General features: G+C 45.3%; 1 protein-coding gene across 1 annotated transcript in view; it reads left to right on the forward strand.

The window, feature by feature from the left end:
- Positions 1 to 25,361, forward strand: part of STX18 (syntaxin 18) — a 120,153-nt gene that overhangs the window by 45,363 nt on the left and 49,429 nt on the right. Inside the window, exon 2 of the mRNA XM_021711026.1 lies at positions 17,824 to 17,891. The gene's annotated coding sequence lies outside the window, so the exon portion shown is untranslated. The remainder of the gene's footprint in view (positions 1 to 17,823; positions 17,892 to 25,361) is intronic.

A 25,361-nucleotide genomic window follows, 5' to 3' on the forward strand; every position in this document is an offset into this window, starting at 1 on the left:
ACTTCAAGGAAAAAAAGCACCAACTTTTTCAGTAAATGAAGTTAATACATATCTTCTTTCCCACATTAATATTGTGGTACAATTTCTTTTGCCATTTTTATTTCCTAAAATTTTAATGGAGCCTGAGATAGTAAAGCATCATTTTATTAGGGAAAGTAAAATTAGATTTATAAAATATTCAGACTGAAGTTTTGAAAACAGAAACGGCATTTCGTATGTAATGTGAACGTTCACCGAGACTAGACGTGCTTGTTGCTTAAAACATGCCTGGTCCAGGAATGCTCTGCATTGAGCGAGTTTATGTTTTGAGACAAAACGGAGGAGACGGTGGGGAAGAAAACTGCTTTCCTTCCTTTTTTTTAAGAGACAAGAAAACTAAGTTGGATGCAGATATTGTAAGTGCTATAAACTGAATGTTTGAGCAACAAAAGTAAACACTGATTATTGCGAATGTACATTTGGACCACTTTGCTTTTATCTTTCAAGTGAAACATTTCCCACAGTTTTTGTGGGTTTTTATTTAAGTTGGGAAAACTTTGGAAGTTTGTGTGAAAGTATAAATAAGTTTGGGAACGTTGTGATTAGAGTTTGATAATAAACATGCAAAAGCAAATGGGAAACTCTATTAAAGTCAGATGTAACATTTAATAATGTTTTCTCTAAAAACTTTTCAGAGAGAAGAATGGTGATTTATGTGGATTTGGAACAAAAGCTTTGGCTGTAATTTAAAATAAAAGTTAAATATGAATTCTTCAACATTTATGAAGTTTTTTGTTTTTAAGAGCTTTGGTGATTGTTATACCAATCTCCAAAATGCTCCTTTCCAATTATGGGCACAGAAATTATGTGCGTATTTATAGATTCCATTTAAAAAGCAAAATCTTTAGTTTCCAATAAAACTTAAAACTATTTTTTTTTAACGAAACATGCATATATAGTGATTCTCTCTTTTGAAAAAAACACTAGGGAAAAACGTTTCAGTTTGTTTAATTGTTGAAATATATCACAATAAGGAGTATAAATGAAAGTTTTAACACCTTCATCTGAAATTTGTTTTAAATCTGATGGTTATAAGATTGACCTCACAGCTGCAAATCGGCATTTTTATGTTCAGTTGCTTATACTCCAATTCTTGGGGAAATTTGTCTGTTTTCTACTGTAGTAATAATCTCTTCACCAGTTGTTGCACGTGGGCACTTTAAAAATAGTGATCATGCTAACATTTGATCATCTACTGAGTGATACCAGAGATCTTTTGAGGGATTTCTTGACCATTGTGACATTTTACTTTCCCTTCTCTGGTACACAACTATGTGTATTCCTTAAAAGTATATGTATATTTGTTTGGGGTCAGGGGAGTGGGCAGTTAGTGTTATATTTTAATGATAATTTTATTGCATACAAATTGATATGTGATTTTAAGTGACATTCGTTGCTGTGATAATAGTGAAAATGTTTATATGTGTGGTGTTTCAAATGCTTTACCCAATTTATGATCTGAAAACTTATTAAAGGGGATTTAAATTGTGTGTACTAGTTTTACGTGTAACGCTTTCGAGCTGAATTCTGCATTCAGATACAAGACCTTAAATTTTTTGTATCCAAGGAAAACAGTAACTCTTAAAAGTAGAATGAAAAGATGTAATTTGATTCTCAAAATCAAGATTTGTTATATCTGTAAGATCTCAGGACCTAACCATTATTTTTTAGTTGTTTTTACACACAGATTTTTTTCCTAGCAAATATATTATGAACTAATTATTTTATGCTTATTTTGAACACTTAAGTAACAATACATTTTTTATCAGATGAGTCCTCATCTTGTAAGACTTAGCAGTTGACAATTTGCTACAGTTTCTTTAAATTCTGGGAACCACTAAGTTTTACATTTTCTTTTTTTTTTCTTTTTTTAGGCAAAGAAGGTGTTAGAATGTTTTGTAACTTATTACTTGAAATAATGTTTTCTGCGTTTTTCTGGGGGGTTTTTTGAGTGTTTGTTTTTTGGTTTTTATATATGTACTGAAGTCCTTTGAGTTTCATGCCTTATTTATTCCAAAGAAGACCACAGTGAGGGAAAGGAATCTATATTTTTTGAGGACAGGAGTGATGAGACAAGGCCTGGATTTTGCTTGGAATTTGAACGCTTATGTTATTGGTTGAGGCCAGCATACTCTGCATTTTATTCCCATGCACTCACTTGGAAGATGACTTTGGAGGCAAGGCTGTGTATCTTGTTACCTCTTTCTCAGAGCTTCATGATAAAATGAACATTCATTCCTTTGCTTTTGTTTTGCTAAAAGAGAAGAAATCAGTTTCAGTGGAGCAAAGACGCTTCACTTTTGGGGCCTGAATGTTATGAAAGCAGTGTTTTCTGTTGAGAGTAAATTATTGGCATCTGTCAAGCAGTATGGAAGTTGAATGTACGTTCTTGCTTTGTACAGCTCGGAGTTGCTTTTGCCATCCTCTGCTGATGTGAAGCAGAAACTGAACAAGGTAACCATTTTGATGGTGAGATTAGAAGTAGCCAGGCTGACTGTCTCCTGGCTTTTAGAGACCCTTATAAGCTCAGGGCCACCCCCTCCCCTTGTTTAGATATTGCTTGCTCTTTTGAGTTTCAGATTACAGGAGCAATTGATCTGCATGACCTATCTTAAGGACTTTAACTTTGCAGTGGAAACTTAAACCAAATGTATATCCTCAAGAGACAAATCATCTTAAAACCAGGCTGTTGTCATTTTGATGTACTGCACTTTCTCTGAGGAACAGTGTGGCGGTGAGCGCCACCTAGTGGACAGGACCCGTCCTTGCTGGGCTGGGTGGACGCTCTGGATGGAGACTCCCTCTGCGTTGGTCTGACTCTGGCCCTTGTCTTGCAAATAAGTGTTTATGTTGTCCCTAGCACATTATTTTAACCCGGGGCGAGGGTTCTGGAGAATGAGGTTGGGAGCCGTTGTGATATGTCGGTTTTATTGGTGGCTTTCCCACTTCAGTAGGTGTGTGTGCCAGCCTTTGCCGTCTCCGCATGTCCTCCTTATGGCTGACATTATAATTCAAACAGAAAGACCTTTACTGAATATCAGTGGGGCAGTGCTCAGCCTTTGAGGATTTCGTGGTTTTGAGTGCTTAAGCTTAACTTCAGTAACAGGAGACTACTTGGGGTAGAACCAAATATTGCCACAGACTTCTTTTCACCTCACAGGAGGAGGAGCTGCTGCTTGCCGCTGGTCTCCGATTGTTGGCTGCTTGCTACAGCATGTGTGCCTTTGGGGTACACTAAAATATTTGCAAAAATTAGGTGAAACAATTTCATATTTTTAAAAAAACTTTTGCACATCATAACCACCGGTTTTTAGCCATTCCTTAAGGTTTATTATAGAATTGCAAATTCTGATAAAATGTGTCACTTATTCATTTGTTGAATGTTCCTAGATATTTGTTGAACTAGGAACTGTGCCAGGATTTGGGAATCCAAAATGAACAAGACAGAGTTCTTTTTGACTTAGAATATTCAAGAGTTTTGTTTGGTTGCTTTTGAGTCAGGGTCTCACTCTGTTGCCTAGGCTGGAGTGCAGTGGCATGATCATGGCTCACCACAACCTCGACCTCCTGGGCTCAGGCGATCCTTCCATCTCAGCCTCCAGAGTAACTGGGACTATAGGTGTGCGCCATCACACCCGGCTAATTTTTAAATTTTTTTGTAGACACGAGGTTTTGCTAAGTTGCCTGGGCTGGTCTCCCTCTCCTGAGCTCAAGCAAACCTCCCGCCTTGGCTTCCCAAAGTGCTGGAAGCCACTGCACACAGCCAAGCGTTGTCTAGTTCTTCACCACAGAAGAGGGGTGATCGTATTCCTGGAGTGCGGAATGTGCTGTGGTGGAGCATAAATGTGTTTGTCTGCTTAGTGTTTTCTGACATGGGTTGGAAGAGCTTAGAAGACATTTAACAAATCCTTCTGAAGAGACTGATCAATGGAACCGACAGGCTTTTAAAAGGGTTGGGTAGAAGGTGCCTGGTAACACCTCTCTGGGTTTTGTTCTTCTGCTTCAGTTTTATCCTTGGAGAGCACAAGTTTGGGGGCATGGGGTGGAGAGTTGAAGAGCACAGGCTGTGGAGTCTGTTCTAGGATGTGGACCTTGACTTTTCAGCTGGCTCCCTGTGTGCCTTGGGAGGGTTTCTGTATCAGTCGTCCCACTATTCATATATGGGATTAAATGAGGTAGTCTATGCATGGGTTTCACACGGTGCCTTACACACAGGAAACATGAAACATTCATTACGATTTGTGGAGAGGATGATTTGAAGGTTTTCTTCCTTCTCTCCCCTTTCCACGTGTCGTAAGGCAGATGCAGATGGTTCCATTGGTATGTTTGGTTTTTCCTGTGTACCAGCAGGCACCAGAGCCCCCTGTGTGTGACCAGGCAGGCAAACTCCTGCCACCGATGGCCGGCCGCTGTCTGCAGGTACAGAGCTAGAAAGTTCTTTCTTATGCAGGTGATGTCTGCAGACAGGGTATACCCTCCTCTGTGTGTATGTGTGTGTTGAATCATGTTTAGTATCGAGGCTCTTCGCCAGAGCTCCAGTGAACCAAGTGCTCAAAATGACAGGCAGGGCCGGGCGCAGTGGCTCACGCCTATGAGGCCAGCACTTTGGGAGTCCATGGTGAGAGGTTGCTTGAGCCCCAAGAGTTCGAGACCAACCTGGGCAACATAGTGAGACCCTATCTCTATTAAAAAAAAAAAAAAAAAAAGACAGGCAGAGAGTTTTTTGTGTCCGTATGTCTGTTCATTTTTTAAGGGAAGAGATCAGATTCATAACTTTTGCCAGGGTCTTGAAGGCACCTGTTGGCCTTTAAAAAGGTCAAAAACTATAGATGTTTGTGACTCTTTCTGTAAGGCCACTTGAGGAATTAAAAATATAATCCCCCACTAGAAAAGGAAATTCAAATATGACTTTAGCTGTTTTTTCAAGGCATATAAATAATTGTAATGATAGAGTTGAGACTTCAATTTGAAGAACTCAAATATGAGTGAAATTTCTTCCCCCTTGCCCCTTTTGTCAATGTGTTGAAGAATTTTCAGAGCAGGGAAGAGAATTGAGACAGACTTCCCCAGGTTCAAGCACAGCCCTACCACTTCCCAGTACTATCTTGATCCAGATATTTAGTCTCTTTCGTCTGTTCCCGGGGAATGCAGTGGCTACTGCCCTTATGAGTTAATAATGAGGATGAAATGGAACGATCCACGAAAAGCCCTTATGAGTCTTCTTGGCATAGAGCAAGTAGCAGTGTATAAGTGTTAAATTGCTGTTGCATATTTACTCACAAACATTTCTCATGTATCCAAATTAACTGCCTACTATGACTCTCAAGGTAATTCTTTTATTGTTTCTTTTACTTACACGTTATTGGTGTGTGAATGACATTTCTAATTTCTTAGACCAGGCTTCCCATAGTTCTGTAGCTGAATTTCCCTAAGTCAGATAATTTCAATAAATGAGAATCCCAAATACCTGGAGCCTTGGAATGATGCTGGAAACTTGGGAAGACATAAAAGAGGTGGAAAAAACCCTAGCAGGGTTTGGTTGTAGGAGCTTTCAAGTTGATAGAACACCAAAAAATTATCTTGGAATTCCTGATCAGGAAAGGACCTTGGGAATCTTACCATCTGGACTTGGCAGCGAGCAGGTTAGGAATCCTGGCACCAAGCGGAGACTCTGAGATCAGAGAACCAGCTAGGTATCACTGGGCACCTGGAGATGGTGCCCTGCTCCCTGCCAGCTCATGAGGTCTACCAGTCCTGCGAGAGAGCAGAAGTCCTCGAGGCTGCCCGTGGAGTTCAAGTGTGAGCAGCAGTTCCAGAAACAGTGTGTGGAGAGTCGTCGGACAGTTCCATGGGGCGCATGCATGCACGGAGAATGGGGAAGGCCGGGAGCCAGAGAGAGACATGGGGCGAGTGTCCAGGCGCAGGGCGGGGGGGGGGGGGGGGGGCTGCGCACTGCAGGCCTCCCCCAGGGGCAGAGCCCGTGTGTGTGGCAGAGGAAGACGCCTGCTTCAGCAATGCCTGCTGCTCACAGCTGGACCCAGGGTTGGGGTGAGGGTTTGTGAGCCTGCTGTTCCCCTCACTGGTCCAACCCTAGGGCCTCTTCTAGGCAGATATTTGCTCCTTGAGAAGACTCAGGTGTGTGTGATTCTAGCATCAAGGAATATGCATTTTTACTCCCACCGTGACTCCTAAACTCAAATCAGCAGCTCCCTCTGATGCCCAACAGAAGAAACAGCAAGCTATTCCAGCACTGGGTTAACAAGCTGCTTTGCACTTACTGCAAGAGCATGTTGCAGCCCAGTGTGGCCTTCTCAGTGTCAACTGAGTTGAATTCGCCTTTCTGCACTGACGTCCAGCTTGCCTCACAGGTGAGACCCAGGCGGTGACCCAGGAAAGAAGGGGAAGAAAACGCACAATGACTGAGCACCTGCCGTATGCCAGACACAGTGTCAGATTCTTTGTGGATGTTATTGTCATCAAGGCCTTGTGGCCACCTTCAGCATTATTGTTGTCTCAGAGGTGAAGGCTGGGGGGGCTGAGTGATCGGCACAGGGCCGCCTCACGCCAAGGGGCAGAGCCGACTCTGGGCCCAGGCCTGTTGACTCTGCCACCCAGGCCCTTCCAGTGCCAAGACGGAGAAGGGCACAGCACGCCTGCACACCCTCCACACACAGCCCCTAGACCAGGTGGGGTTTGGATTGACTGCACAGCAGCGCAAAGCCGTGTCAGGCCCTGGGGTTGGAGCTTCTTGTGCTGTCCTCCCTCCTCCCTCTCTTCCTTATTACCGCTTTCCTTAACGTGCCTGACCCATGCTGGGTCTTACGTATTTGTCAAGTGAACAGATGAAAGAAAGGTTTCCAAGCACACAGAAAAGAAAGTAGTGATGATTAACCAGCAGAGACAGATGCAGGAGGCCCAAACTTTGTCCTCCTCGCCTCACTGTGTAGTTTCGGACCACGTTGCTAGGCAGGTAGGGGAGGAGAATATTAGATTCCAGAAGGCAGTCGTTAGCAAAGTCTCTCTGTGAAGTTTTTGTGGAGGAAACATTTTCACATGAGCTGTTAGAGTGTCTGTGACTAGTTGAGCAGGCCGACCACAGGGAGGGGTTTATAGCTCTGTGCTGCTTTTTTCGGTCCTAATTTTGTCTCATTTTTTGAATTGATGATTTTTAGTTATGGATGTCTTTAATGGCAGGATGATCAGAATTGCAAATGACAAGGGGAAGCGTGAATACAATAAAGACTTATAGAAAAAGTCGTTTTAGTTGATGTCAAGTCAACTCAACTCAGTGGCATGCCTTATGCGGTGCCTTAAGCGGTGTTACTAGCCCGGACTCTGGGACTGGGGAGGCAATGGTTCTGCCTTCCGCTCCGCACTTCCGGCTGCACAGAGAGCATTGAGTCTCTTCTGGGAACCACGTTTGACTTGAGAGGTCCATGAACTGCTGCATTCAGGGGTAATAAGTATGGCCAGAAGCAACAGATCCTGTACAGGAAGTCCCCAACATACGAATAAGTTCCATTCCAAGAGCGCATTTGTGAGTCCAATTTGTTAAGTCCAATGAAGTTATCTTAGGCACCCAACTAACACAATCGGCTACATAGAGCCCTATGTGTTGGGGTTTTTTTTAAGTGAGAAAGCAGGAGTTTGTTAAGACAGAAAAGCTCCGGCAGCGGTGGGAGGAGACCTAAAGAGTTTGCTCGTACTGTTTGTATTTAGCAGGCTATACTGGCACCTGGTGGAGCAAAAGAATACATTAAAAAAAACCCACAGGTGTGCATCGTTCAAGTTCATAACTTGAAGGCTCACCTGTAGGGGACTTACTGTGTTTCACATAAAAAGTTCTTGAGAGTATTGGGAGTGTTTGGCTTAGAGAAGAAAGAAGACTTAGATGGGAGAAGCATGACAGCTGACCTCGATTCTGAGGAAGAAAGGACTTTGTGCTGTGTGGTGTGGAATGGGTGGCTGGGAGAGGCAACACGTGCCCCACTACACAACTCCTTAAGCCAAGCAGAAGCCTTGCAGACCCTTGCTGGTCTTGAGAATCTGGGCAGGGAGAGAGTCACTTGCGTTGTGCCCTGTATGTCACCTAGCATGACTAGGCCAATAGGAAGTTCACGTAACAGGAGTGGACAGAACCTTGGACATAGAGGAAATGTGTTGAGCAATGCCAACAATTGCAGTTTGGGGAGCTAGAAGAATGGGAATAGACATGTTTAGTTAGGTTAAAGTTGGAAAGAGAAAGTCGCGGCTGGAATGAGTGAGGAGGAAGGCTTGCGTACATGCCCAACATGTGCATTTTCTTTAGCTGTAAGAGTCCTAGATCTGTTTTAAAATGGAAGCTGCATTGAACTTAACGGGTAGTCAAGCTTCATGTGGTGCCACTCGACTTCTGGAATTCAACGAGTTCTGGGGTTGTGTCATTAACACTAGGAATCTAGGGTTTTCGTTTTTTAATTTCTGAATTTCTTTATAGAGGATAGGGGCTTACTATTAGAAAGGGAGCAGTGCCTTTCAGGTTGCCAGGGAGTTAGTTGCTAATATCAGAAATTAGACTGCTGAGTTCATCCACCTAATTTAACCCTATTCAACCAACCCTATTGTCTGTTACTTGAAACTCTGAAATTAGAAAGTTGGGGACTGGAAGAACCAATCTCCTGTGTACATGTTTTCTCTCTGTGTCTCTTAAAAGGACGTATGCTGGATTCTGGAAACTGCAGTCAGCAAGATTGATATTGGTTCTCAACAAAAATCCAGAATAGGCTATTTAGCTGCTGATTATAGCATTCCTTAGATCAACATGGCTTGTGTATTTTTTCTGATGAGATTTCCAGGATGATGGGATAGAGCACTTTATGCATTCAGCCAACATTTCTGAGACACAGCCTGCCTCAAGGAGGGCTTCACACAGAGGAGGTGGGAAGTGAACCCAGAATGCCACATTTTAAAGCTTCCTTGGGGCCCAGTTGATGCTGGCACGCGGACGTGTTCAGGAAGTAGAGGAAGAAAGACTGGGGGGGCAGCTGGTGTTTGACAAGGGAGTGGCCAGGACTGGCTGGCAAGTTGGACTTGCGAGGTGGAAGAGAGGACTGAGGGCGTGATGGCTGGGAGTTTCTGACGGGGGGAGTCCAGAGAGAGAGGACGAAGCCTTTCTCTCTGGGGTCACTGGGACAGGAGGGCCTGGGTGTCAGCCGGAGCGTGAGTGGCTGCCTGAGGATACCGCTGGGCCACGCTGCTTCTGAGGCCCTGTGGAGCACGTACTGGCAGTGGCCAGGAGACAGTCTGATCCACTCACCAGGAACACGGGAGAGAGGCCGTGGCTGGTGAATATTCACATAGATAGTAAGTACAGCCGTGGATGACAAACAAAGCTGTGGAATGAGTGGGCTTAGCAAGAACAAGCAAAGAAAGAGCCCGGGGCTGAACTGACGAGAAGTTAGTTTCAGAGGTTGGCAAAGGCGCAGAAATGGTGCCCGAGGTTTTAGAAGAGAACCTGGAGAGAGTGGAGTCCTGGAGCCAAGGGAGCCTTGTGCTTCAGGAGGGGCCGGGGGAGAGCCCCCAGCATGTGTGGAGGCCTGGAGAAGAGGCTCCCACAGTAACCACGACCCCTCAGTGGGAATTAGGGGAAAGTGATAGGAGACGGATCCAGCCCACAGAGCTAACAACTGCGGAGAGAAGAGTGCAACACAGGAGCCGTTCCTGTATGTGGTCCCTTAACAAACTCACTGCTGTGGCCCAAAGCACAGTGGAATGTCTGGCCGTGCCAGGCTCTTGCGTGGGTGCCTGGTCGCCAAGGAGCTTCTAAGCACAGGGGCAGGACTCAAGTCAACCCCACTGTGACTTCAGCAGGGTCGATGCACTTCAGAGATGTGTTGGTTCTGAACTTTTAGCTCAGACTTAACCACTGGCATTGGTGCATTTTTCAATCAAGACGGAAGGGAGTGGATTCAGAATTTAGTCAGAGGGCTCCAAATTAAAGTTGGGAACAAGATCCTTGTGAAAAGTCATTTTAGCTTATCTGTAGTTGGCAAACATTTATACAACAGTGGTTTTTCTGGCTGTGCTTTTGGCTGCATACTAAACTAAACAGCAAGCTGTGTCCACTGATTGAATGAAAAAAATAATGATTTTGTGTTACAGGGAACTTTTTACAATATGCCAGAGTGACCTACTGGAGTCTCTTTAATCTTGAACAATGCTTGTTTCTTGCAGAGGCAAATTATGCAAATCGTACTTAGTGTTTCATAATCAATCAGGTCTTTGTTGAAAGTGTTGTGAGTGCCAGCAGAACAGAATTTCTGTCATCCTGGGAAGGGCCAGGGGGTCTGCAAGTCAACCACTGCTGTGCTCAGCAAAGAACACTTGTCCACTGCCTCGAACTCTCCCTGTAGCTAGAATGCAGTTGTACTTTGAGAGGAATCCTACCGTTTTGTACCAGAGTTTTTGTTTTACAGTTTATCTTGCTTTGAGTAATTTACAAAACACCCACAAAGGAGCGGCTAGCAAGGCTGTTCTGTGGGTGACACACAAAAACAAAGCCAGGCCTGCCACCGGCAGGCAGCTGGCAGCCATGAGCCCAGAGTGCCTTTGTGTCGAAGATGCGGTGTTTTAAAATCGCCCTGGGCTCATCCGAAGTACTCTTGTATGTTTAAAACAATGTCATTTAAGCTTCATCCTGCGCAGAACAGAGAATCTTTATTTATCCTTTGAGTCCAGATCAAAAGAAAGAACCAGAGAAATTTTTAAAGCCCTTGGGGAAAAAATGGTCCCCCCCCCTCCAGAGGTCTTGCTTTTACTACTGCTCTAGCACTTGGGTTGCCATCTAGTGGATAATGGAAAGTGTGTGGCTGCCTTCCTATTTTGGAGCTTATTTTGCCCTATTGCCCATTCTTGAAGGGCGTAGAAAATCAGTTCAACTTGGAGCATTAAGTAATTATTGAAGAGCCACTTTGGGCTAGGCGTGTGCCAGCTATGTCAGAGGAACATGGAAACAATTGAAAACAAGATGATGACATCTCTGTAAGAGATATGTTTGCAAGAGGGGTCCTTCACCTGGCTTGGAGGTAGCAGAGAAACCTCTAGGAGGTGTGGCTCCTGAGCACACACGTCTTCTCTTGTTCATAGAAGGGAGGTGGCTTTCTACAGATGGGTCACAAAGCTTGCTTACTTGTATGACATATTCAATTTGCTCAACAGACTCAATCTACCACTTCAGGGGAGAACGGCGACTGTGTTCAAGTCGTCAGATGAAGGGGCTACGTTCAAAGCCAAAATGGAACGCTGGGGCAACAAGGGAACGCAGGGACTTTTGACATATTCCAAACATTAGCAGAGGCTTTGAAAGAGACTGAGCCAAGGCCTTCCTTCTCCCAGCTGGTGCATGATCGCCTGCCTCAGTTTTCAAAGAGTTTGGGCATTCCTTCCCAACCACGAAAGACCCCCAGAGCAAGAAGGGATGGACCCATGACCCGTGTGTGAAGTAGCCAGGTGAGTCGACTTTGTCCCTGCTGGAAGAGGATCAACTGCTTGAGATCACAAATGTCAGTGGCCTTTTAAAAGTATGCTTGAAAGCCGAGCTCGGTGGCTCAGCTTGTAATCCCGCGCCTTTGGGAGGCTGAGGTGGGTGGATTGCCTGAGCCCGCGGATTCGAGACTCGCCTGGGCAGCGAGACTTCATGTCTACAATAAATCAAAAAATCAGCCCGGCGCGGTAGCGCATGCCTGTAATTCCGGCTACTCAGAAGGCTGAGGCGGAAGGATCGCCGGAGCCCAGCAGGCGAGGCTGCGGTAGCCGCGAGTGGCCACTGCACTCCAGTCTGGGTGACAGAGTGAGACTCCAACTCAAAAAATAAAAAAATAAAAATAAATAAAAGTATGCTTGAGACAACTTCAGATCCCCATACGTCCTGGATTAAAGTCAAGGCAGAGTATCCTGAGATGGGCATCCAAGCACGGAAAAGCCTACTTCTATTTCCAACAGCCTATCTTTGTTAAGCAGGGTTTTCTGCAGTGACGGCCACCAGAACGAGATGACGGAGTAGACTGCACATAGGCAGCACACTTTGGGTGTCACCATCTCCCATCACCCCCAGATGGGACCGTCGAGTTGCAGGAAAACAAGCTCAGGGCCTCCATGGATTCTGCGTGACAGTGAGTTGTGTCAGTATTTCGTGATCTATTACAATGTAATAATAACAAATAAACTGCACAACAAATGTAACGTGCTTGAATCATCCCCAGATCATCCCCCTACTGAGTCCCATGGAAAAACTCTTCCATGAAACCAGTCCCCGATGCCAAAAATGTTGACGACCGCTGGTGTAAGGAACCCCATGCGTATGCATGTACCCATCTTCATCCATTATCAACTCTGGACTGATGTTGTTTCATCTCCTACCTCCCCTCGTCGTCTTTTAAAGCAAGTTGTAGGCATTGTATAATTTTATTTGTAGATTGTTCGGTATTTATCTCTAAAAGATAAGGATTCTAAAAACAAGATAAATAAGAACATCATAATACATAGTATCTTCACACCTAAGTAAAATTTATTATAATTCTTTAATATCATTAACCATTACGTGTGAAGTTCTTTAACCAGTGAAATAACAACAATATACAGCAGATATTAAAATGTACTATCAAATGAAACTGGAAACATTGACATAAATCATATTTCAAATCAACACATTTGCTGATTTTACGGTATTGAGGAAGTCCATGCTAGTTTAGCAAAATTAGCGCCCTACTTCCAGCTCTGTTGGTAATATCGCCTCTCAGGGCTTTGGTTTCTTTCCACTAAGAAGAAGATCTGTTTCCACAGGTTGTTGTCAGAATCTGTTGTTGTTGTTGTTGTTGTTGTTGTTGTCAGAATTAAGTGAAACAACCCAGAAGAGACATTAAATGCACACTGCAATTCCTTTCTTTTTTTTCTTTCTCAGCTACAATTTAATTCTTGTTTAAACTACAGTTTATTGTAGAAATACAGGATTCTCTCTTCTGTCTCTGTCATCTCTGTAGAGACATATTTAATATAATGTGGCAGTTTGACTAGACCATAGCTCACTGACAAAAACCTTTCCAAGGTAGACCATCATCGGTGTCGAAGAAAGCTGTCCATTTTGTGAGAACAGATGTCATCCTGTGGCGCATATGAGGCTGCCCGGTCTGTATGGCAATGCAGTGCCTTCTGAACACACCTCACTGACTTCCCTAGGAGAGCTCTTTATTTGCACCGACAGCTACATTATCCCTCTTAATTTTTTCTCATTCACTCAGTTATCTAGGGGCAGATACCTTTTGATATATCTAGTACCTCAGGATTTATCAGATCCTGAAACCTTTTCCATTGGATTTCCTCTTTTCTCCCCTTCCCTTTTTTCCCCTTTCTGATATCGGGACACTACTGGAGAAGCAGAAATGAACAGGACAGAGATGCTGACCTCGAGGGACTTAACTGAAGCCTAGTCCTAGACAAATACTTCCCATGTGATGCAGACAGTTCAGACAAGTAGAACACTGAGGAAGGCGCTAGGCAAGGCTGTTCAGAAAAGGCACCGCCCAAGCAGAACCTGGAAGGCGGGACAAGGAAGGCTTTCCGGGCAGAGGACGGGAGCCACAGCGGCAGGGGGCTGCGGAGACGGCGTGTCCCTCCTGCTGCCAAGCCTGTGACGGGCTCCCCAGCATGGCTTGGGCCCCCCAGCATGGCTTTGGCCCCCGGGGCACTCCCTGTGTTCTTAGGCTTATTCCTTATCACCCACCTGGCCCTGCAGAGACTTCGCCAGCGATCCTTTCCTTCCTCTCAGGGCCATTTTCCCTCCGCCCTCTCCCCACGCCATCTCCCATGTCATTGGAGGAGATCAAAACTGTAAGACGTTGATGCTGGTTTTACATCCTTAAAGGGCAGATGCACTTTTGTCGTACTCTGATTTCCCGATCTAACTTTACACAGAATGAGCTTTCTCTTTTTGGAAGTAAGAGGCATTTTCTTTAGGTGTTTGCTTATTCCTACTTTATCATTTAAGTGACTCTTTAAAAATTAGCACTTTGTGTGGAAATATTAGAAATCCAAAGCATACTGCTACTTGACCTCTCCAACAATTTCAAAAAATAAGGGGTATCTCAGAATTGTATGAACTGTAATATGCTGTCTTCAGCAGTTTTTCTCAAAAATAGGACTAAGCCTAATAATAAGTAGATCAGAGCTTGGCCAAGCATGTTTATAAAGTTGATGGTAGTCATGTGATTAAACTATCAAAGCATTCTTTACAAAGATAATTTTGTCATAGAATGGTATTTGGGGACTTAAGTGTGCCTATTTAGGTAAATCAAAGACCTACGGAACTTTGTTCTTTGTTGTTGATTTTTAAAAATGATTTTTGGATTTTTTTTAGGAGTTAATAGAAATTTCAGAGTTCTCAAATATCTAAAGAAATCTTAATGTTCCTTTTTTTCTGTTCATTCTTGGCATTTGAAGTATTCTATACATTGTGTTCATGTTAAGTACCAAGTTAAATTCAGTAATTACTTAACTCACCTCTTATCAAGAATTCCATTTAATCCTGAACAAGCTTTATTCTGTTTTAATAACCTCATTTTATAGAGATTTGCCGCTGCAGAGCATATGTAGTCGGGATCACATTTGTCAGACTTTAACTGAGACCTCTCATAATTACGTTCTAGTGAGCTGCCCAAAGGCCTGCTGGCTCCTGGCACTCATCCCCAGGCGCCGCTCCACCTCATGGACTGGAAGTAGCTAAAAGTGGGGGTGGCGGCTAGATGGAGCTTGCCTGGCAGATTCCTCTGGACTTTTTAAAACTGTTAATAGGAAACTTAATGTCTCCAAAAAATGTGTTATGGATATTAAGGCTCTTAGTAGGTGTATTAGCTTCTTATTGCTGCTGTAACAAATTACTACAGTCTTATAGCTTAAAACAACACAGATTTGTTATCGTATAGTTCTATAAATCAGATGTCCAAGTGGGACTCATTGGGCTAAAAGCAAGGTGTTGGCAGGGCTGCATCCCTTCCTGGAGCCTCAAGGGGAAAGCCCTCACTGCGCCCTCTCTAGCTTCTAGAGGCTGCCCCTGCGTTCCTTGGCTTCCTTCCTCCGTCTCCAAAGCCAGCAGCGCTGGGTCGAGTCTTTCTCACATTGCATCACCCTGGCTCTCTCTCCTGCCTCCCTCTTCCACATTGAAGCATGCTCGCGAATACAGTGGGCTTACCTGGATAATCCAGGATGATCTCATTTTAAGGCCGACCAGTCGGCAAGCTTGACTCATCTGCTCCCTCAGCTCCCCTTTGCCATGTGACAGCATAGAGTCGCAGGTCCCAGGAATTCGGAGTCAGACACCTTGTGGGGGCAAAGCAGGGAAAACATTACCCCGCCTACCGCAGGAGGTGTCGTCCTGAGGTGATTCAGGACCCACTGTTTATCGAAGGCGTAGCAGGGGTTCCAGAGGCCATGCCTTCTCCCTCTGCCTGTTGGAACTGGAGTCTGGCAAAGGGAAGCCAGTCTGTGCCTGGTCGTGTGTCACCTTGCAGGAAGGACTGCTGCAGTCGATGCCTGTGCGGCCCTCGATGAGGGAGTGGGATCCAGTTGCGCTGACATGCGGAGTGGGGTGAGGCGGGAAAGAGTCCTGAATGAGGTGGAAGAACTTACCCGGCAGAGAATGGGGGCAGGGCATTCCAGGGAAAGGGTGTGCATGTGGATGCGGAAGTGGTGGGAAGCTCTGGGATTTGGAGCCTGGGGTCTGCCATGGGCGCGTGGCGGGGACTTGGGGGGCAGAAGTGCGAAGGGCGCGAGTGCTGTTCTTGGGAGCTGGGACTTGTTCCCACTGGTCAGTCCCTGCGATGACGCGTTGGCTGCCCTTTGGCAAATCAGCCTGCAGAGCTGAGCCTTTGGCTGCAGTCTGTTTTAAAACCAGAATTCACTGCTACCAAGTATATTGTACCTATTCACCTCTCTTGCCTCACTCATTTATTCTGTTTACCTGGCCCCTAAAGACGGTTAGGTTTTTTTAATTATTTGTTTTTATTTTACTTTGTTTTAAAGATGTGTAAGACAATTCGGCAGTTGGATTTTTGACCTTTGGTAGGCAGGGGCTGGGGTGAGGGGATGGAAACCATTGAAGGCTTTGAAACAAAAGAGTAACTTGGTCAAATCTTGTATGTGAAGCAGGATAAACACCTTGCTTGCATCTCTCTTATACCTTTTCCCAACAGACTTAAAAGTCAGATTTCATGAGTCAGCTTAAGTGGAAAACAGCAACAGAAATGTAAGAAAGACAGCTCTGGTATAGTGGGAAACACTGAATCTGGATTCAGAAAGTCCTGAGCTTGAATCTGAGCCCATGTACCAAATGTGAACAAGTCGCTGAGCTTCTGTGAGTCTCACTTTCCAAACTGGTTATTGAGAACAGGGAGAATCTGGCCACAGCAAGGCTGCGGGCAGGAGAAAGAGACCATGTATGTGCAAGTGCCTAGCAGCATCAGGGATGGTGGACAGACTCTCAGTCATGGCTTGCTGTCTGTTCAACACGTGGATATTGTGGACATATTTTTTTTTGTACTCTTACAATGCCTGAGGATATATTTCTGAGCCCATTTATAGTAATGGTCTAGACTGCGGGAAATTTAACTGAACCTCTACTGACCTATCGCCAGACAAGCCGTGAGTGTTTCTTTTGTGGTAAATACAGTTTTGTGTTGAGGCCTTTCCTTGTTCCACAAATGTTTGTTGATCGACTTCTATGCTGCTTCTTTTGCTTAGAACTGTAGAGAAAGCTGGGAAGCCTCTTTGCATCATTCATAGTGTCCCCGACAAAGAAGCATGCATATGAAGTCAAGGCAGAGTACATAGTCATGAATAGTTGCGTGCCAAGTGGGTGGTATGCAGAAGTCCTTTTAAGTTCAGAGCAAAGTGAAAACTAGCCTGTGCTGGCCTTGACAGGAAAACTGTGGTGGACATGATGAAAGTCCAGACCTGTCAAGGGTGGGCACGTGTGCTCGGAATGAGTGTGGAAGACTTGAGTAGGAAGCCAGGGCAAGCGCTCCGGGGACAGGCGCGGGCTGCTGGCCAGTTAATCGCACTCTCCTTCTGGAAACACTTTTGTCCCCGTTGACTGTGATCTGAATGTTTCTTTTATTTTATGTATTTATTTTTGAATTCCTAACTCCACGCAAGTTGCCTAACACATGGTAGGCACTTTAGAGCAGGTTTGTCTTGTACCAGAAACAGCCATCGCAAGTATGATACAGGGACCTATTCCTTTGTGTTCTTTCTGTTTGTCCTTTGAAGTCGGCCATAGGGAAGGTGGAACTTTGCTGTGTCGGGACAAATCATGGCCCCTGAACGTTTTCTTTAACTCTGCTTCTCTGTGTGGACCCTCAGCCGTAGACTCTGCCCGCTGGGACACTTGGAAGAAGAAATACTTGTCTGTAAAATTTTAGATATAAGACCTATAAGGAAAGGAATTAGCCTTTATTGAGCACATGCTGTGTAATTACTTGATACGCGTCATCTCATTTAATTTCTAAGTTGCTTAGAAATGATTTACTCATACTGTCATAGGTCATAACAATTACAAGCAAAAGGAGCCATCGGTAAGAGACCAAGGTCCAGGAATGTCAAAAAGTTAGTGACTGTATCAGAGTCTAAAACCAAAGTTGCTCAGTTTGTAGCTTCAAAGTCTTTCTGCAGCTTGCATTTCATTCTCTGTTAATTTAAAATTTATTACATAAGGGTAACATATCTATATAAACTGTTTGCTCTCTTTTTAAATTTTAGATTTCTCACATTGGTAAACTGAGAGATTTTCTTCTGGAACACAGAAAAGATTATATTAATGCTTATAGGTAAGTGCATATTTTTTACCAAGACTTGAGTAACTTGATTTTTTTCTGTGCCTATCTTCCTTTTGAGCTTTTTGCCCTCACACTTTACTTAGTAACTCAGAGTCGCAATGGAGAGGATCAGTTTGGCCATGGAAAATGTCTTGAGAGCTGTACTCAGTGTCCTCGAAGTGTCTGTATGTATCTCTGTATGTACCAACATCTCCTATCCAATGAAGCTCACTTCATGAATACTCACAGAGCAGTGTGTGAAGTCAGGGACCTGTGGAGGAACAGAGTTTTCAAGGCTCTGATAGGCTGTTTTGCCCGTGTCCCCACCTGTGACACCAGTCTTCCTGTTTTGGTGCCGTCTCAGGAGCACATTTCATTCCTCACCGTCGTATCGAGGAGCTGTGCCTTCCCTGCGGTGTCCGGTCCTCTTTCCTGATGGCCATTTCCTCCTTTAGTCCTCCTCCTGGGCTTGTGGCCCCTCCTGGAGACAGCCGCACCCCACCTTGGCATGTCCTCCGCTTCTTAGGGTGCTTTTGATGGATCTTTCTCCTCATTCCCCAGGTCCTCCTGGCAGCTGGCCAGGGCCTACTTGGTAGCCAGAGTCGTCAGAACATCCGTTGGCGTATGTCATGCCCAGGGCAAGCCCACCATTGATACTCCCTTATGGTCAGCATTAACACCAGCCTCTGTTCCAGGGTCTCACCACTTGTGACTGGCCCCTGGGCTCATTTCAGACTCCACCCTTCTGCCATGGTGCCCCAGGCAGGCCACCCTTCCTTGAAGGTGCTGTACTCTTTCCTGTTTGAGGGCCCGGGTGTGTGTTTTGTTTTTTCTCTCTTCCTGTGGTGGTCTCCTTTTCAAACTTGAATCCTCAACTTTAATACTCCCTCTTCTGAGAAGCCTTCTCTGATTGCCCTTTATAAAGCAGATCTTTCCTGTTTGTTTGTCTGCTTGCTTGTTTGTTTCTCTACCCTGTATATTTCCTTCGTAACGGTAATCACAATTTATAGTTGCTTAATAATCGTCATCGTCATAGTCTATAGTCTTCCTCACCAGACCAGAAGTGTCTTGAGGTCAGGGACCTTGTCAGCTCTGCATCTTGTTTCCATAGTGCCTCGCCCCTGTTTGGCCTTCCGTAGGCATGTGTCAAATGATTGAATGAGTGATTGATTCCCTCGCAGTCTTGATGTTCACGACTAGCCCCGTGCTTCTCAACCACAATGATTTACCCCTCAGGGGACATTTGATAATGTCTGAAGACATTTTTGTTTGGCCTCACAGAGGAGAGGAGTGCTACTGGCACTTAGTGGGTAGAGGTCAGCGATCTGCAGAGTCCTGTGATGTGCAGGACAGCTCTTCGCAACAGGAATGATCTGTCCCAAAATGCAGAGAGTGCTGATCTCGAGAACTCCTCCTCCAGCTTAAGCCTCTCACTCCCTGCAGATTAAAGTTTTACCCTTGTTTACCAAAGATTTTCTGAGTCCCTTCTCTGTGCCTTGTGCCAGTCTAGATGCTTAGGGCACATCAGGGAATAAAAGACACATATTCCTGCCCTCATGGTACTTGCATTCTAGTGGGCTTGCAAATATACAAGCACTAAGTGTCTAGCAAGTTTGATGATAGGTCCTATGGAAAAAAGAAAGTCGAGAACAAGATAGCAGAGCTTGGGACTGCGGGGGAAGGCTTGTGAATCTTACGCAGAGTGGTCAGGACAGGCCCCAGCCTACTCCCCTGTGAAGTGTGGAACCTCTGATAAGCTGTCGGTTCCTCCTCACATCATCCTTCCTTCTTTCCACCTGTTGTAGAGTGGCCTTTCTCTTCCGTTTTTAAGGGCACTGTCCTGCTTGTGTCCAGTATTTCTTTACCTCCACTGCTTCTAAAGTGTAGCTACGTCTTTTATCGTCAGGCTGTCTCCTCTTCCCTTCACATTTACCTTGCTTCCTTTTTAAGCCACAGGCTCCATCACTTTCTTCGTTTCACTTCAGTGCCAGACATGAGGGGAAGTCTCGATCGGGGAGCAGCCATCTCTCTCTAAGGGCCAGATAGGAAGTAGTTTAGGCTTTGTGGGACACATATGGTTTCTGTTGCATTCTTTTAAAGACCTTTGAAAATGTGAAAGCCATGGCTCACTCTCAGACCGTACGGGATCAGGTCGGTGGGCTAGATTTGGCCTGTAGACTGAAGTTTGCTGACCCCTGTATGTGGCCCTTTGCTTCCTTACCATTTAGTCCTCCCTAATCAGATAAGGTATAACTTGGTTTCCATCACTTTGTGAAACTTTTCTCCTGAAGTTCTTCTGTGACTTCCTAATCACCAGGTCTGGTGTTTTTTCCTCAAGCTTAATGCGAATAGAATCATTTTGTACACACACTTGTGTGTCTGCCTTCTTTCATTCAACATGTTTTTGAGCTTCATCCATGTGTATGTACCAGGAGTTTGTTCTTTTTTATTGCTTTATTATTGGTAATATTCCATTGTGCAAAATTACAATTTGTTTCTCCACTTACCTAATAGGAAATTTTGAGCTGTTTCTAGTTTCAGGCTATTATAAATAAAACGACTGTGAGTCTTTTCTACAAGTCTTTTTGTGGACTTGTATATTTATTTCCTTTGAATGCATACCTAGGAGTGAAATGACTGGGTCATACAAGTGGTAGGTGTATGCTGAGCTTCAAAATCAGCTACCGAAGAGTTTGCCAAAGTGGTTTTTCTGTTCTGCTTTCCGGGTAGCAAAGCACGAGCGTTAGGGTTGCTCCATGTCCTTGCCATGGTTGACTTTCTATGTCAACTGTGGCAACCGAGTGGGAAATGGCATGCCCTTTCCCCTGCACGTTCCGACCCGTGGCCATGGCTTCCTTTCCCACCGCCACACCTGTGGTTCCTAAGTGCATGTCGTGAGCACAGGTCCTGCCATTCTCCATTGTCACTGCCCTGCCTGCTCAGCACATGTGAGCAGCACTGTGTCCATGGGTGGCCTCAGCCCCTCTTTTCAGTGCCGTCTTTGTCGCTGGCCTGATCGCTCTGTGCTCAGCGTGCTGCTCCTTGCCCCTTCCTCTCCTGGTCTGTCTTGAAAGCACAGCTGTAGTCCTGGTGATCCTGGCTGCGGCCATGGGCTCCCTCCTGGAATCTCTTCTCTGCTCCCAGGGTGGAACCCACCTGTGTTTCAAAGTAAATGGGCTAGGCAAGACTGCCCATTGACTTCGCCCACTTCTCTATCCTCCCCGCCCCTTCACGGCAGCTGTCTTCAGGATGAACACTTGTTCTGCCCCGGGGCCTCTGCTCGCACCGTCTGCTCTGCCCATTGCTCTGGACTCCAATTCGTGCATATCACATATTCACATGCTTCCGTCCTGGAAGACCCACTTCTCCCCACCACCTTTTCCAAAGGCTTGCCCTGGCCTTGCCTTCCTCTCCGAAAACTCTGAATTCTGGCAGCTCTGTTCTTTTCTCTGCATCCTTCTTATGGAGCCTCTCATCCGTGCCTGGTAGAGGAAGTATTTATTCATGATCTCTTCTCACCAGGTTTCTTGAGGTTAAGAGACTATGTCTTACTTAGTTCTCTGCAGGTTTCGCATGCAGTGCCGTGGTTTCATCAATTGTTTTATTAATTCATCGGTTTATTTCCTTGGCCGATATTTATTGAGTATCTACTATGTGGCGGCCACACACCGTGCCAGGCATGGAATGTCGAATGGTGAGCAAAGATGGACACAGTTGTCCTGGCCTTTGTGAAGCTGTTAAAGGACTTGTGCCAGCATGCAGCACTACAGATGTGACAGGGGCCACAGAAGTAGAGTATAGGTAGCTTTGAAATTTAGCCTTGTCAGGGACATGTCCTTGAAGAAGTGACACTTGAGCTGAGGTTTGAAAACGTAGGAGTTACCTAGGTAAATAAGGGGGTCGGCGTGCGCAAACACCCTGCAGACAAAGTCTGTCCTATTGTAAAGCACACAGAGGTGAAAAAGGCAGTTTCTTACTCGACAGACGTCTATTAAGTAGATGAAGAAATAATGCCAGGTACCTAAAACACCATTTGGGAAGACAAGGTTGATTTTGAAAAGGAAGAAGTATTTTGATCAAAATTTGCAAAGTGTTTTCTGAAACAGACCCCAGCTCTCCAGAGGCGGTTGCCTCCCAGGAGGAGTGTCTTGTCTCTGCCTCTCCCCAACTCCATCTGCACCTGCCTTTAGGAGGACACTTGCCACAGGGCTCCTCTTCACATGTATTGTGTATATTATCGGGTAAGTTAGATCTGACATGTGAGGTGACGTCATTAAGAGCATCCTTTTACAATTTCATCTTTATAAAACAAGCGCTGTTTCCGTTTCAGAAGACATCCTCTCAAAATTAGAGAATATAAAAGAAATCCTCCACTCATTTGGTCAATATATGCAAAAGCGGAAAGACTTCCCATAAATTCTTTGACAGAGAAAAATAATTATACTCCACGTGAATTTTAAATAATCTCCGGGCCGGGCTCGGTGGCTCAGCCTGTAATCCCGCGCCTTTGGGTGGCTGAGGTGAGTGAATTACCTGGGCCCACGGGTTCGAGACCCGCCTGGGCAGCGAGACCTCATCTCTACAATAAATCAAAAAATCAGCTGGGCGTGGTAGCGCATGCCTGTAATTCCGGCTACTCGGAAGGCTGAGGCGGAAGGATCGCCGGAGCCCAGCGGGTCGAGGCTGCGGTGGTCAGGAGCGGCCACTGCACTCCAGTCTGGGTGACAGAGTGAGACTCCAACTCAAATAAATAAATAAATAATCTCCGATACTTATCATAGGCAATTTTATACCTTTAAATGCATTTCTTTTGTATTGTTTTGGAATATACTAAAATTATTCTGGTGCGTAGTACAAGGTAACCTGACTTTTAAGTTCTCAGTTAAGGTAGTTGGTTAACACTAGATGGCAGTGTAGATTTTATTTCTAAGGTGTGTATGTGTATCAAATACTAATATGATAGGCCATAAAAATGGAAACTACAGTGCTTTTGTACAGCTTTACAAAACTGGTATAAGTCTGTCAATTTCCAGTTCCTTTCTTTAGTATTTGACAACTTAGCTTGAGGATGTTGTAGAGAGCTTTCATCGAAATCCATTGTTAACGTCCCTTTGCCTTGAAAAGGCATCTAGCAAGGTGAATGCTTTAAAAGCTGACGTGGTTCAAGCCACCCCTCATACGCCACATGAATCTGAGAAAGCCATCAATCTGTAAAGCTCAATATCTTCCTCTAAAGGGAGGTCAGCAAGCTGTAGCCGGCCTACATTTTAAAGTGTACGTGGACGTTTTTTAACGTTGGGGGAAAATAATAAGAACATTTTATCACCTGTGAAAATCACGTGAAATTTAAATGCCAGGGTCCATATGAAAGTTCTGTTGGCACACAGCCATGCCCGTCCTGTCTCTGGCTGCTTTTGCTCTGTAGCAGCAGAGCTGAGCAGCTGTGACCTCCAGCTAAGCTAAGGCCCACAGAGTCTAAGATATTTACTCTCTGGCCCTTTTCCGAAAAAGTTGGCAGAGCCAATGATGGGAAGGATAATCACACAGGAAGTAGTTGAGCTGTTCAGGGGAGACAATGTGATCAAATGCAATGCAGAATGAGCACTGCAGTTATATCATGGTGCTGTTCTGTCACTTTTCAATCGTTTTAAGCTTTTGATTGTAATAGTGGTGTTCAGGCAGTTATTCTCACACAGTGAAGGGAGGAGGCTCCTGTACACTGTTCTTCAGTGTTCCCGGACGACTGCAGCGTGGCTGCTGTCTCAAAACAGGACCGAGGACCTACACCTTTCTCTTTCCTGGCTGCAGTGGCAGCAAACGGTGGGACTGAGGACCTGGGTCCTTGGGGGCCAGTCCCAGCTGTGCTACTTCTTGGCAGAGAAGCTTAGCATCATACAGCACTGTCACCCCAAAGGCTTTCTTCGTCTCAACCAGTCCACTGCCTCATTCTAGAAACTCTGTTTTTTGTTGTGGTGGTTTGCTTGCTTTTGACACAGGGTTTCACTACATTGCTGTGGCTGGTCTGGAACTCCAGCACAGCACTCGAATGGCCTCCTGAGTAGCTAGGATTGCAGGGTGCACCACACCTGGCTAGAAACACTTTCGCTCATTTTCCCGATGCCAGCCGTTCCTTGTCAACTCGTGCACTCTGAGCTTCACTCCTACTTCAGCCCCCCACTTGGTCCCTTTGAGGCGCATGGGCTGTGGGGTTGGTCACACCTACATTCCAGTCCCGTGTGAGTGTGCACCACTCACTTAGCACCTTTATGCTTATTTTCTTTTTTATAGAATGTGGGCAGTGGTCTTGTGGGGATTAAATGAGACGCGTGTGTCTCTGGCACGTGGAAGTCTCTTGGTGAGTGGTCATTGGATTAGAAGCCCAGTTTGACCTGTGATGCATTTGTGGAGGGGGAACATTGAGCAAAACAAAAGGCCAGAGAGAGGTGGGGGTGCAGGCGGGAAGAAAGGAAGAGACAGACTGAATGCAGGAGTCAGATCAACACGATGAAGACCTGTGTCTTACTAGCTTTATCACAGGTAAAATCTAGGTTGGCAGGCAGAGCTTCGGTCTGTGGGTGGAAGGCTTTGCTGATATTCTGCTCCTCGATTAGACGAACTCTCTGAGCCCTTAGTGCCCCTGAACAATCATTGTTCCTGGGCCAGAGACCACGGGGCAGGCCCCTTTGCGGCACATGAGAGACAGGCAGGGAACAAGCCTCAGCTGTCTGCAAGCAGGCAGATCCCAAAGAGAGGGGAGAGAGAAACAAGTGGCAGCTAACGCGTGTCCCTTGCTTCGGCCGAGGTCTCAGAGGGAGGAAGCTGCAGGAGGAGGCTGGGTGTCATTCAGGGGAAGCTGCTTCCGGCAGAAACATGAGGCCTAGGGATTGAACGCCCCTCCACCCCCACCCCACATTCTCTCCAGACCGAGAAAGCACCCTCACTGTCCCCCAGCCAGCGCTCTCGCCCCAGCTGGCAGACGGCGTGGAGCCTTCCTTCTGTATGCCCTCTCCCTCCCAGTGCTGTGTGCTGGCCTTGGCCTGCTCCTGAGCACATTTTATATGGAGTGGGATCATGGAACTGAAAGAACATGTGTAGAAATGTTGCCTTCAGACCTGTAAGGCTTTGTTAGTTTGGCATAATTAGGAAGCTGTAATTCTTTCCAGAATGTAGAGCTCAGATTTTATTGACCCATTTAATTTTTTTTAATAATGACATTTTACTAGAACACAGCAGCATGCAACCTAGATAGCCTCTGGCTGGATCTCTGAATGATTTTAATTAAAAATAATGTCTCTGCTTCTGATGGATGTACATTTCTCACAATATCCTGGCAACAAAACAAGGCCACTTGGGAGAAAAACTTCCTTGGTTTCTGTTGTTGTTACTAATAGAATATCCATACTGTCTGTTTTCCATTTAAAAGATAGATAGATAAATAGATAGATAGATAGATAGATAGATAGATAGATAGATAGATAGAGT

The sequence above is a fragment of the Carlito syrichta genome, unplaced genomic scaffold (genome assembly GCF_000164805.1).
Source record: "Carlito syrichta isolate Samal-C Ts95f unplaced genomic scaffold, Tarsius_syrichta-2.0.1 Scaffold301819, whole genome shotgun sequence".
Lineage (NCBI taxonomy): Eukaryota > Metazoa > Chordata > Mammalia > Primates > Tarsiidae > Carlito > Carlito syrichta.